Raw genomic sequence first — 12,288 nt, 5'->3', positions numbered from 1 at the left:
GGGGGCTTGAATTTTAAACTACCGGTACCTTCCATTTCAATTTAACAAATGGCTTTGTTGTACTTGAAAAGAATTTTTAAAAAAATTTCCCATATATTCCTTTGTAAAAATTTGATCCTCCATTGTGGCTCCTCCCTATCCCAGGGGTCATCATTTGAACAAACTTGAATCTACACTACCTGAGGATGCTTCCATATCATTATGACTAAACATAGTTTTTCTGTTCTTGAGAAGAAATATTTTTTTCTATATGTTCTTATGACACTTTCGATCCCCCATTGGGCCCCACCCTACCCCTGCAAAGGTGGATCCAGGGCCGGCACGCCGGGCGTGCGCCCCCCATTTTAATTTTTTTATGTAGAACTTATATGTCCATTATCCTAAAATCAAGGAAAAAACATCTCTTCTTTGTAAGAATTCATCAGCTTCCCAGACCCCCAGCAGGGCCTTGCTCTAGACCCACTGGGGGCTTCAATGCAGCCCCCAGACCCAATGCCTCTACTGCCCCCCCCCCCTTTTATGAAATTCCTGGATACACCACTGCCCCGGGGGTCATCATTTGAACGAAATTGAATTTACACTATACCTGAGGATGCTTCCATATCAAAATGACTTAATATCATGGCTTTGCAGTTCTTCAGAAGAAGATATTTTCCTATATATTTCTATTCAAGACTTTGATCCTCCATTGTTGCCCCACCCTACCCCCCCAGGGGTCATGATTTGAACAAAATACAATCTACACTATCTGAGGATGCTTCCACATAAATATGATCAATCAGGGCTTTGCTGTTCTTGAGAAGAAGATTTTTAAAGATTTTTCCTATATATTTCTATGTAAAACTTTGATCCTCCATTGTTGCCCCGCCCTACCCCCGGGGGTCATGATTTGAACAAACTTAAGTACATTATTTGAGGATGCTTCCATATAAATATAACTCATCATGGCTTTGCTGTTCTTGAGAAGAAGATTTTCAAAGGTTTTTCCTATATATTTCTATGTAAAACTTTGATCCTCCATTGTGACCCCGCCCTACCCCCAGGGGTCATGATTTGAACAAATTTGAATCTACACTACTTGAGGATGCTTCCACATGAGTTTCATCTTTCTTGGCTCTTTGGTTCTTGAGAAGAAGATTTTAAAAAGATGCTATTAATTTTTCACAAATTTTCTATTATCTCCCCTTGAAAGAGGGCGTGGCCCTTCATTTGAATAAACTTGAATCCCCTTCAACCATGGATGCTTTGTGGCAAGTTTGGTTGAAATTGGTCCAGTAGTTCTGGAGAAGAAGATGAAAATGTGAAAAGTTTACGACAACGCCAACAACAACGCCAACGACAACGACAGACAATGGACAAATTTCGATCAGAAAAGCTCACTTGAGCCTTCGGCTCAGGTGAGCTAAAAATATCCATAACCTTCTTGTTTTTGTTGAAATACTTAATTTAAATCATAGTCATACATAAGGATCTTCATTATGCTATGTATGAGATACTGTGAAAACGAATGCATGCATGTGTGCTGCAATTTGATTGGCTTACACTTTAAATGGCTGTAACTTCCTTAGTTTTCAAAAAAAAAAAAAACAGGATGAAATTTAGAATATAATTAAGGAATGAATTTAATAGCTACCCAAGTTATACTGGTATTACCTGGGATGGGACAGTTTACACTTTATAAACCGCGAAGCGGTTTATAAAAAAGCGTAAATGGACAGACAACGGGTGATCAGAAAAAGCTCACTTGAGCTTTCGCAGGTGAGTTAAGGCAACGTATAGACATTTCTATGCAAATAATCTAATTAAAATGCCTAAGGACTATATCTTTTTTACAGAGAGAGTTAAAACTTATTGTCTAATATATACTTGGTACCTACGACGTGAGATAGCCAGTACACATTATGACGTCATATTATGATGTCACTGTTCTTTACTACACAAGATTGTAATGGATATCAACAAAAATGCTTTTGCGCTAGGGCATGCTCTATTTTATTTAACTGAAACAAGGTATATTTAGTTTGCTGGTATTGCTGCCCAAATATCAACAACTCAGTTGTATAATTTCAATTTGTAAAGTTTTAAGTTCAATAAAGGTTAAAATGTACAGTCCGGTATAAGTTTCCTAAAATTCCGATCAAATGAGAAAATGCGTAGGATTTGCGCAGCAGTTTTATTAATCTATAGAATATTCCTCTTAGCATTATACAATTTTTATGTAAAAATAAATAGGGTAATCCCTTGCGCCGAAGCTGTTTTGTTGATGTGTTTTATTACATCCAGTAGGGAAGATCAGTGACGTCATAATATGACGTCATAATGTGTACTGGCTATAACATATCGTGGGTACTAAGTATGCATAAGAAAATAAATCAACACTTTCTCTGAATAATAAATATACCTCTTATGCTTTTTTATTAGCTCATTTGCATAGAAACGCCTATACCTAGCCTTAACTCACATGTGTTCAGCTCAGGTGAGCTAAAAAGCTTAAAAGAGTGTTGTTGCCTTGACAGCAAATCTATAATCATATATTTCATACCAATTGTTAGGCTTTTGTTTTTATGCTAAATTTGACTATGGATTATTCTGTCTACCTAATCAATAAATATAGGACTCAATATATATAGGTATGATTATAGTTGACAGAGGATGCACTCCTCCTAGCACTTGATCCCACCTCTGGAATTTCCACTGGGGCCCATGTTTTATGCCCTTTTCACAGATCTGTTTTGTTTGTAGGTTTTCTGATAGATAGATAAGTGTTTTTTTTTCTATCTTCACCTATTTCATTATGTAGAACTTTTACACTTTCAATCTGGCACAGAGTGTATAAATAAAATTAATTGCAATAACTTTATGCCAAAAAGAACTAGAAATTCTTGAAAGATTAAATTTAGAATTTTGTCAACAAAGTCATAAAACTTGTACAAAATAAAATAAATGTTTCATTTACATATACAGTTGAACTTTGGACATCTTGTACAGGGATTTATCAGCCTATTTTGGGAAACACCATTTTGGGGAATTGGGAAAAAATTATCGGCTATTTGATGAAATTGGGAAAAATTTAAAATGTTGCTTAAATCATGTATTCAGGTGTAATTCATTTAACATTTCAGCATGAACTCTAATTTGGGCAACCAGACAGACAATTAAATATGATCAAACTGCATCATACAGGATCAATTATGAATAATAGACTAGCTAATAAAATTAAAATGACTTCAATGAGTATAAAGTATTTACCTATACAACTTAGGGTAGTACATGTGTGTATGAGATTCCAATTTAGGTCATTATAGAATCTGTTTCTGGAGATTATAAACCTCCTGCAAATAATTATACTAAGTACACATTTTCTCAAAGTCCTCTTTTAATATGTATTAAACATTGAAAATATATTTTTCTATCTGAAATAATGCCTGCAGTCCTTATCTTTCACTCGTAGATCAGTTGAGTTGGTGGAAATAACTTAATATATCTATACAATTACACAATATCACCATTTTGAGAAAAACAGAGGAAATTCGGATTAAAAGTTGGCGATGTTTTTACAGTGTTTTTAAACATGTGTTATTACTGTAGCTTTGCTAAATGAGTTAAATATATGAAAATTACAGACAATCTCACAATTTTACTCTGTGTTCTTCCAAGATAATTAAACATAAAAGCAATTTGTTCACCAATTGGGAAAAAATACTGCCAAATTGGGAAAATCTGAACTCATTTTCAATTGGGAATGGGGCCAAATTTCCGCCCCTGAGAAGATACTGATAGATAAATCCCTGTTGTACAACCATATCTCGAGTACCATGGATATGTCGAAGTGATTTGTATGTCCCTTATTCTTAAATCATTTTACCCAGGATATCTTGTTTAAGTTTTTTCTCGGTCCCATTGAGTTCCAGATAATGAGGTTTGACTGTTATAAATAATAAACAAGTATACACTGACACATCGTCGCAAACCACGGCCAAAATGTCCCATTCTGGCCGTGGTTGAATGAGAGGAGAATATTTTGCAGCTCATTAAAATATTGACCAAAGCGAGTAAAGCATAGTCGGATGATGAACTTCGACTCGACCTTTCAATACCCATCGCAGTATACGAAACATTTCTTGTATACTGTTGATGTCAGTTATTGATTTCAATTGCGATGGAAACAAATATTGTCATTGACAGAACATGACGTCAAAACATAGAGGCGTAAATATTCAAGATTACGACACTTTTTGTGATCAAGCAGCCACGGGTAGGAGAGAGCTATATGCAGACTCCAGACTGTGGCTTGAGATGATGACACTGACAAAACGTAAGAGATACTCAAGTTGTAAAAGTCAACTTAGTAAGATTAGTGTCATAAATGTCCTAAAATGACTTACCAGTCATTCTACGATAAATGGACCAATTCAGAGTAAAAAAACATGAAAACTAGAAATATGTCCATAGGACATGAATGCCCCGCCGAGGGTATATTAGTAATGCAACATTTTAACACAAATTGAGAAAAGTGAGGTCAAGGTCAAAGGAAAGGTCTAGGTGAAAAAATATTGATGCAGTTGAATAGCTTACATCAGTATGTATCAGCATATGAAGTTTGACACTAATTTAAGAAAAGTGAGGTCAAGGTCAAAGGAAAGGTCAAGGTCAAAAAATGTTGATGCAGTTGAAAAGGTTATATCAGTATGTATTAGCATATGAAGTTTGATAAAAATATTGTGAATGGTTTCTTTAAAACTGAGCTAAACACTAATTTAAGAAAAGTAAGGTCAAGGTCAAAAGAAAGGTCAAGGTCAAAAAATATTGATGCAGTTGAATAGTTCTCATCAGTATGTATCAGCATATGAAGTTTGACACTGATTTAAGAAAAGTGAGGTCAAGGTCAAAGGAAAGGTCAAGGTCAAAAAATGTTGATGCAGTTGAATAGCTCTCATCAGTATGTATCAGCATATGAAGTTTGATAACACTATCTTGAATGGTATCTTTAAAACTGAGCTAAAACTTATTTCAGAAAAGTGAGGTCAAGGTCAAAGGAAAGGTCAAGGTAAAAAATATTGATGCAGTTGAATAGCTCTCATCATTATGTATCAGCATATGAAGTTTGTTAAAAATATCTTGAATGCTTTCATTAAAACTGAGCTAAACACTAATTTAAGAAAAGTGAGGTTAAGGTCAAAAGAAAGGTCAAGGTCAAAAAACGTTGATGCAGTTGAATAGCTTACATCAGTATGTATCAACAAATGAAGTTTGATTACATTATCTTGAATGGTATCTTTAAAACTGAGCTAAACACTAATTTAAGAAAAGTGAAGTCAAGGTCAAAAGAAAGGTCAAGGTCAAAAAATGTTGATGCAGTTGAATAGCTTACATCAGTATGCATCAACATATGAAGTTTGATTACACTACCTTGAATGGTATCTTTAAAACTGAGCTAAACACTAATTTAAGAAAAGTGAGGTCAAGGTCAAAGGAAAGGTCAAGGTCAAAAAATGTTGATGCAGTTGCATAGCTCTCATCAATATCTATCAGCATATGAAGTTTGATAAAAATATCTTGAATGGTATCTTTGAAACTGAGCTTTGAACAGAGCTAAACGCAAAGTGTGACGGAAGGACAGACGGAAGGACAGAAGGACGGAAGGATGGAAGACGGACATGACAAACACTATATGCCCCGGCCATATTCATGGCGGGGCATAAAAATAATTGTTTCAAATAGCAAAATGAACATCATAATTCTCTAAAGGACCTATCAGTGAACTTGAAAACAAAGAATTGTCCACAAATCTGGTATCGTTAACTTTTTACAACAATTTCAAGATACCATTGATTTTAAGGTAATGTTACGGAAGTTAATGCTTGATCAAGCCTTATTATTTTTTAAATAAAGCTGAATTTGACCAATTTTTCATTTCTGGTGTTCAGTAAAGAACGCTAAAGTATGATTCATGAAGTCTCGCATGAATCCGAATTTAAATTAAATTTTTGGGAAAAATATTGTTACAGAAGTTAATCATTACGGAAGTTAATTCCCAGCAATAAAAGTTAAAATTCTCTTCAATAGTTAAAATCAAAGTTTGTTTTAGGATATTAAACAAAAGTATGAAGCATTTCGCTCCCAAACTAATCAAAAATTTTATACCTTAAATGCAAAAACTTTCCTGAATTACCGTTATGGAAGTTAAATTTTTAAGAGAGACAACTGTTTTTGTCTAATTCATTTTGTTTTGTTGAAAATGTAATCGTGTAAAATAACTGACTCGCAACTAGAATCGATGATATAAGGTTCCGTGGTCATTTTCAGATAAGTTTCAGTTCTTTTTGAAATCTACATTTTATGTGTGAAATTTAAAACAAATTCGTTACGGAAGTTAATCGATTTTAAGGGACATGCTTATAAATTCGCATGAAAGGAGATCTATGCATTTCTTTGCGAGAAGTGGTTTGATTTCTTTTTATATAGGATAAAAGACATTTTTTAACATTCATGGCACTCTATTCGGAACGATTTAACGGCTGAAAATTTCATCTTGAAATTTGTATATATATGAAGCATTATTAAGATTTGCAGTGGAATACGTTTTTCAACATTACATTATGTTCACATCAAAACTTTAACTGCATATATATCGGTGAATATTTACAAAACCATGTGTGTATTTTAAGTCTTAGAGTTGAAATCGACCTTTAAATTTATAATTAAGATATTACAACAATAAATTTGCAAGCGACATAAAAAATTCTTAATTGGTCATGTTTTTGTAGAATGACTGTTACACTCTAAGATGTAGGCTACTGAGATTCAACAACTTCTGTTAAATAAAATATATATACTACAAAAACAAATACATATACATGCTTTATCACGAAGTTGCATGCAATTGATAAAAAAAAAAACAAATAGTTTTAATTACCTACAATTTATATAGAACTTAGAATTAAAACTAGAAATATGTCCATAAGACATGAATGCCCCGCCGAGGGTATATTAGTAATGCAACATGAAAATTTGTATTAGTGTATGAAATTTGATCAGAATATCTTAAATGGTGATGCAGTTGAATTGCTTACATCAGTATGTATCAGCATATGAAGTTTAACACTAATTTCTTTAAAGTGAGGTCAAGGTCAAAGGAAATGCCAAGGTCAAAAAATGTTGATGCAGTTGAAAAGCTCTCATCAGTATGTATCAGCATATGAAGTTGAAAAAAATATTATAAATGGTTTCTTTAAAACTGACTTAAACACAATTTGATAAAAGTGAGGTCAAGGTCAAATGAAAGGTCAAGGTCAAAAATGTTGATGCAGTTGAATATCTCTAATCAATATGTATCAACATATGAAGTTTGATAAAAATATCTTGAATGATTTCTTTAAAAGTGACTTAAACACAATTTGATAAAAGTGAGGTCAAGGTCACATGAAAGGTCAAGGTCAAAAATGTTGATGCGGTTGAATAGCTCTCATCAGTATGTATCAGCATATGAAGTTTGATAAAAATATCTCGGATGGTTTCTTTAAAACTGAGCTAAACACCAATTTAAGAAAAGTGAGGTCAAGGTCAAAGGAAAGGTCAAGGTCAAAAAATGTTGATGCAGTTGCATAGCTCTCATCATTATCTATCAGCATATGAAGTTTGATGAAAATATCTTGGATAGTTTCTTTGAAACTGAGCTTTGAAATGAGCTAAACGCAAAGTGTGACGGAAGGACAGAAGGACGGAAGACGGACATGACAAACACTATATGCCCCAGCCATATTCATGGCGGGGCATAATAATTAATCATACTACTTTTAATTTTTTAAAAGTGTCGAATTCTATTCAATACGTCACTCATTTTCAGGAATATTTTATCAACATGAGTGGTGGTATTTTCCATATGATTGAAATATTTTTTCATATAAATGTAAATGTATTTAAATAATTTAATGCTTCATGCAATTATTTGATTACCCTTACCTAAAGGACATCACAAAACTTTATATACTGCAATCCGAAAAGCTGTGTTACAGGCTCTTAGCAAAGTTTTTCGAGGATCACTTTTTGATTATGTGTTACACAAAAAAAAAACCTTCACTGTTTTGGCCATTTTCCTCTTGGGACAAATTATACAAGTTCCCTTATATGATCTAAATCTTTAAAACGCTTAAGGACACATGCAGCATACCTAACCTGCCAACAATTTTTCAAGATATTCTTAATTAAAGATTATAGTGCCATCAGATGTTCACTGATATCTTTCCGGAAGTAAACAGTTCCATTTTCACTATTAGAAATCCTAATCTCGATTACTTCGGTGTTTGAGAAAATGCATATCCTATACACATTAAACAGAAATGCCATTAGTAAGCCGCCCTTTTGGGAAAAAGAAATGAACTCTTTGTTTTTCTCATTTTGTTTATTGTCAAAATTGAATTTTAACTAATAAAATGTTAAAATAAAATAAAATGTTTTCCCTACCTACTAACCCTATTTTTTCTTGGGTTGGAATAGGAAACACACTATTTATTTATCTTGGCCTGAGTTTGATTTGCTTTCTCACATGGCGAAAAAAATTTTCAGGGTCAGCTCATATATTTTAGGGTCGGTCAGGGAACCGGAAACACACAATTTATTTATCTAGGTCTCACCAGTATTGTCAGTCTGTGCTCAGTAATATATGCGAGAGGTTGACCAGACGACATTTTTTGTTTACAACGGGGCGTTCGATATTGAACGCTTGTATTCAGAATGCTTCGGGCAAACTCATACACATAATACAAATGCAGAGTTCAATAAAACACCAAGATATTGAACGCTAAAATTCTCTAGACTTTTAGTAATTTTTTATTATGGTCTATTTATTAGCTATATAATAAAATCCAATATTTAACACTTAATATCTTTGAATATACAGGCACTAATTAAAATCATGTAGCAAAACTTTATAAATTGTGTACAAATTCTAACCACAATTTCTTCACAACTACTTCTACTTCCATAGCCTCACCCTCTATCACATTTTCTTACCTTCGCCCAAATATCGCTTATATTTCAAGACAGTATCCATGTATTTTGTTTATATTTTTACATCAGACCTCCAAAACAATTAAACTATTTTCAGCCAATTTAGGTACATCTCTGCAATTGAAACTAAAGAGGCCATGGCGTAAACAATGCAATTTATATGACGTCATAATGCTTATAGAACATCAGAATACATGCAGGAGGCTTTACTAGGGCATTGACCGAAGAAAGCTTTGGTTTATAAGGTTACCTTCATTAGGTCAATGCAAGGGATAAAACTTTGCAGGATAAAAATAATAATTAAATCCAAATGAAAGTAAAATATAATCCAAAGAAAATAAAAACAAAATAAATCCAAAATATTAATGAATGAAAGGCACTATACACCCAAAGTCAATAAATTGGTGCAATTCAAGATATTTTTTCTCTAAAAATCGACTTTTGATTATCCATCTGCTAATAACATTTTCGGATAGATCAACATATCAAGTTTGTATTCCCAAAGATTTTTCAAGTTAAGTTCATTTGTTAAGAAATTACGTCAATTTGAAATAAAGGTGTATTGTTGATCATTATTTGCTGAGAAACAAGCGTTACGTATTATATTATAGTTTTGAATTCCTTTAAGATTTTAGGATGAAATAATATAGATTGTAATAAATCCTCAATGTCAAAAGCAAATCAGTCTACTTACTTTCGTGATAAGACAAAAAAGGTCAACTGTCATAATGTATTTTATGAATTGATGCAGTCAAATTGTCGTATTATATTTTTTTTCTTCAAATGAATTTGACATATCTCTAAAATTTTATATTTCAAATATGCCTCAAGAAAAATCAAAACTGCCCAGCACAAATGGGGGTTCTGAATGAATAGAGGATCCATTTATAGAAACGTTAAATAAAATGTTGTTCATGAATTGTGATCTTTTTCTTATTTACACTTTCAAATGCAACAACGTCCGTATGTAACGAATGTTTCATAAGAAGTAATATTTACTGTTTTTAGGATTAATTCCAACAAAATGGACCAATTCATGAGATGTAATTTCTGCTCTACTTGTGCCATGGTATTGAAAATGTCAAAAGAAATCATAATTTGAACTGCATCATCTATATCATCGTGTTATATTTTCCTTGAACTGTACTATATGTACAAACGGATAAGAGATATATGTAAAATTGTCTGTATAGACGTCTTAACAGAACCTAAAATAATGTAAATAACAATTTTTCTGACGACTTTTAGTTTGAAATCATTTAACCATCAATGGAAACTTCCTTCGTGTTTCTGCTTGGGTCAATGCCATAGTTCAACTAAAATAAAATGCTGAAACGTACGTTACTTAACATAAAATGCGAGTTTAACAGTATCAAAATTATAAGAGAGAAACAAAAAAACCCTGATGTCGATTCAGAATAGAAACTCAAGCCTTTGTTTAATCAATATCATATGATTCAATCTAAAAATGTCTTTCAAAATACAGTGTAATTTCAATTAATGTTTTTCTTCAGAATTAACGTGTGTGTTCAATAATGCGTCTCTAGAATCAGTTTATATTAAAATTTATGCAACTTAAGCTTAAAATGACACAAATCAATCAATAAAGTTTACATTTGAACAATTAGTCATGAAAGAAATTCTGTAAATATTGTTGCTATTTTGATATATGATTTGTTAAAAATTTTGTAACATTTGTTACCTTTGGTAACGAACGTTTCAACACCTTTCAAGACTAACAGAGGACATTCAGGTGTAGATTGATACTGGTTGCGTAGTTGTTGTCGGTCATTATATAAATATTAACAGTTACATACTAATTCATTACATTTGATTCATTGTTATTGCATTCTAGAAAACAAACTCACCAACACTGTCTAGAGGAACAAAAACAAGAGAAGTAGGAAGATCAGGATCAACAAAATAATTAGTCTAGTATTCACTATCAACTCAGAAATTGAGTTCTAATCTGTCCCCCACTTAACACTATCACCATGCAGACTATTAACAAACTATTAGTGCTTCTGTACTATTTTTAAACCCATATTAAGATCTCTAGCATTGACCTCTCTTATGGTCTTTGAAGAACTTTTAATAAGATAAGTTATTTTTGTCTCATTTTTATTTATCTATTACTTACAGGTCTACCTGATTATTAAAACTAAGAAAGTACTTTTTTAATTATACGATAAACATTCTTGCATAATTATCTTATTCTATTAACCTTTCAAATACATTATTTACAGTGATTAATTATCGAAGGTGAATGGAAAAGGGGAATAACTTCTCTCAGTAGAATACAAATTAATAGAGCCCTGCCCAGGACCAGATTGCTTAGACGAATGGTCCAGATGTTTAAAAATCTGGTAGAAATACGCTTACTCATATCATTTAAACTTTTACTCAGTTTGCTTCCGATATGCCAAGAAGCAGAGAAGAATTTCACAGGTACAATGCATTTTTAATATATTCGATCAGTGCATATTATCTATTCAAGATATATTACTAAAGTCAGGTACTCTTCACACAATTGCTCCGAAGAAAATAGTTCCATTCATGATCAGTAGATAAAACATTACAACAAATATTAAGAATAATCATGTATATTTAATACGTTAAAGAAAACAAAATTAACGCTAAAAGATTTTAAGAAAATCACTTTTTCCCCAGAAAAGCAAATAAAAAGTTTTCATATTCTTACGCTCGCTGCCTCCTCAGTCTTTTTCACGAAAATATATAGGTCACACTTCGATTGATAATGATAAATCTTTTCACCAATTATATTACTGTCATGATTATTGTTCGTTAATTGCCGTATATTTTCTTTTGAGTTAGAATGTTAATAATTAACTGTGTGTTTTTTCTCTCTTTTTTTAAATAACGGAATGGTTATTATGGTTAAACACTTCTCGGCAAAGCAACGTGATTTTCCGAGCTCGGAAAGATCTTCGCACGTGTGTAGACCTAGGCTATTTGGTCTTGCAAGAACAGGTGTGTGCACCGTTCCCTAGTGACGCTTAGATCAATAGACTGGGTATCAGTACTTGCTACGGACATAAAGAAGTTTAGAACTATACACCACTTTCATAACAAGTGCAGTTTTTTTACTCATGGTGAAGCCGTAGACTGGGCTAGAGGGGCTGAGTTATGGTCATCGATCTAACACGAAAATGTACTATTTTTGTAAATAAAAACATTTCTAGAAACAAAAATAAAATGAAGTTTATCTTCAAAACGTCTGTATATTCAAAATCAGTATATCATGTATATGGTGGAGGA

This window comes from Saccostrea echinata, unplaced genomic scaffold (genome assembly GCF_033153115.1).
Source record: "Saccostrea echinata isolate AGI-Se365-2 ecotype Australia unplaced genomic scaffold, CSIRO_AGI_Sech_v1 ptg000009l, whole genome shotgun sequence".
Lineage (NCBI taxonomy): Eukaryota > Metazoa > Mollusca > Bivalvia > Ostreida > Ostreidae > Saccostrea > Saccostrea echinata.
This window is presented reverse-complemented; position numbering follows the sequence as displayed.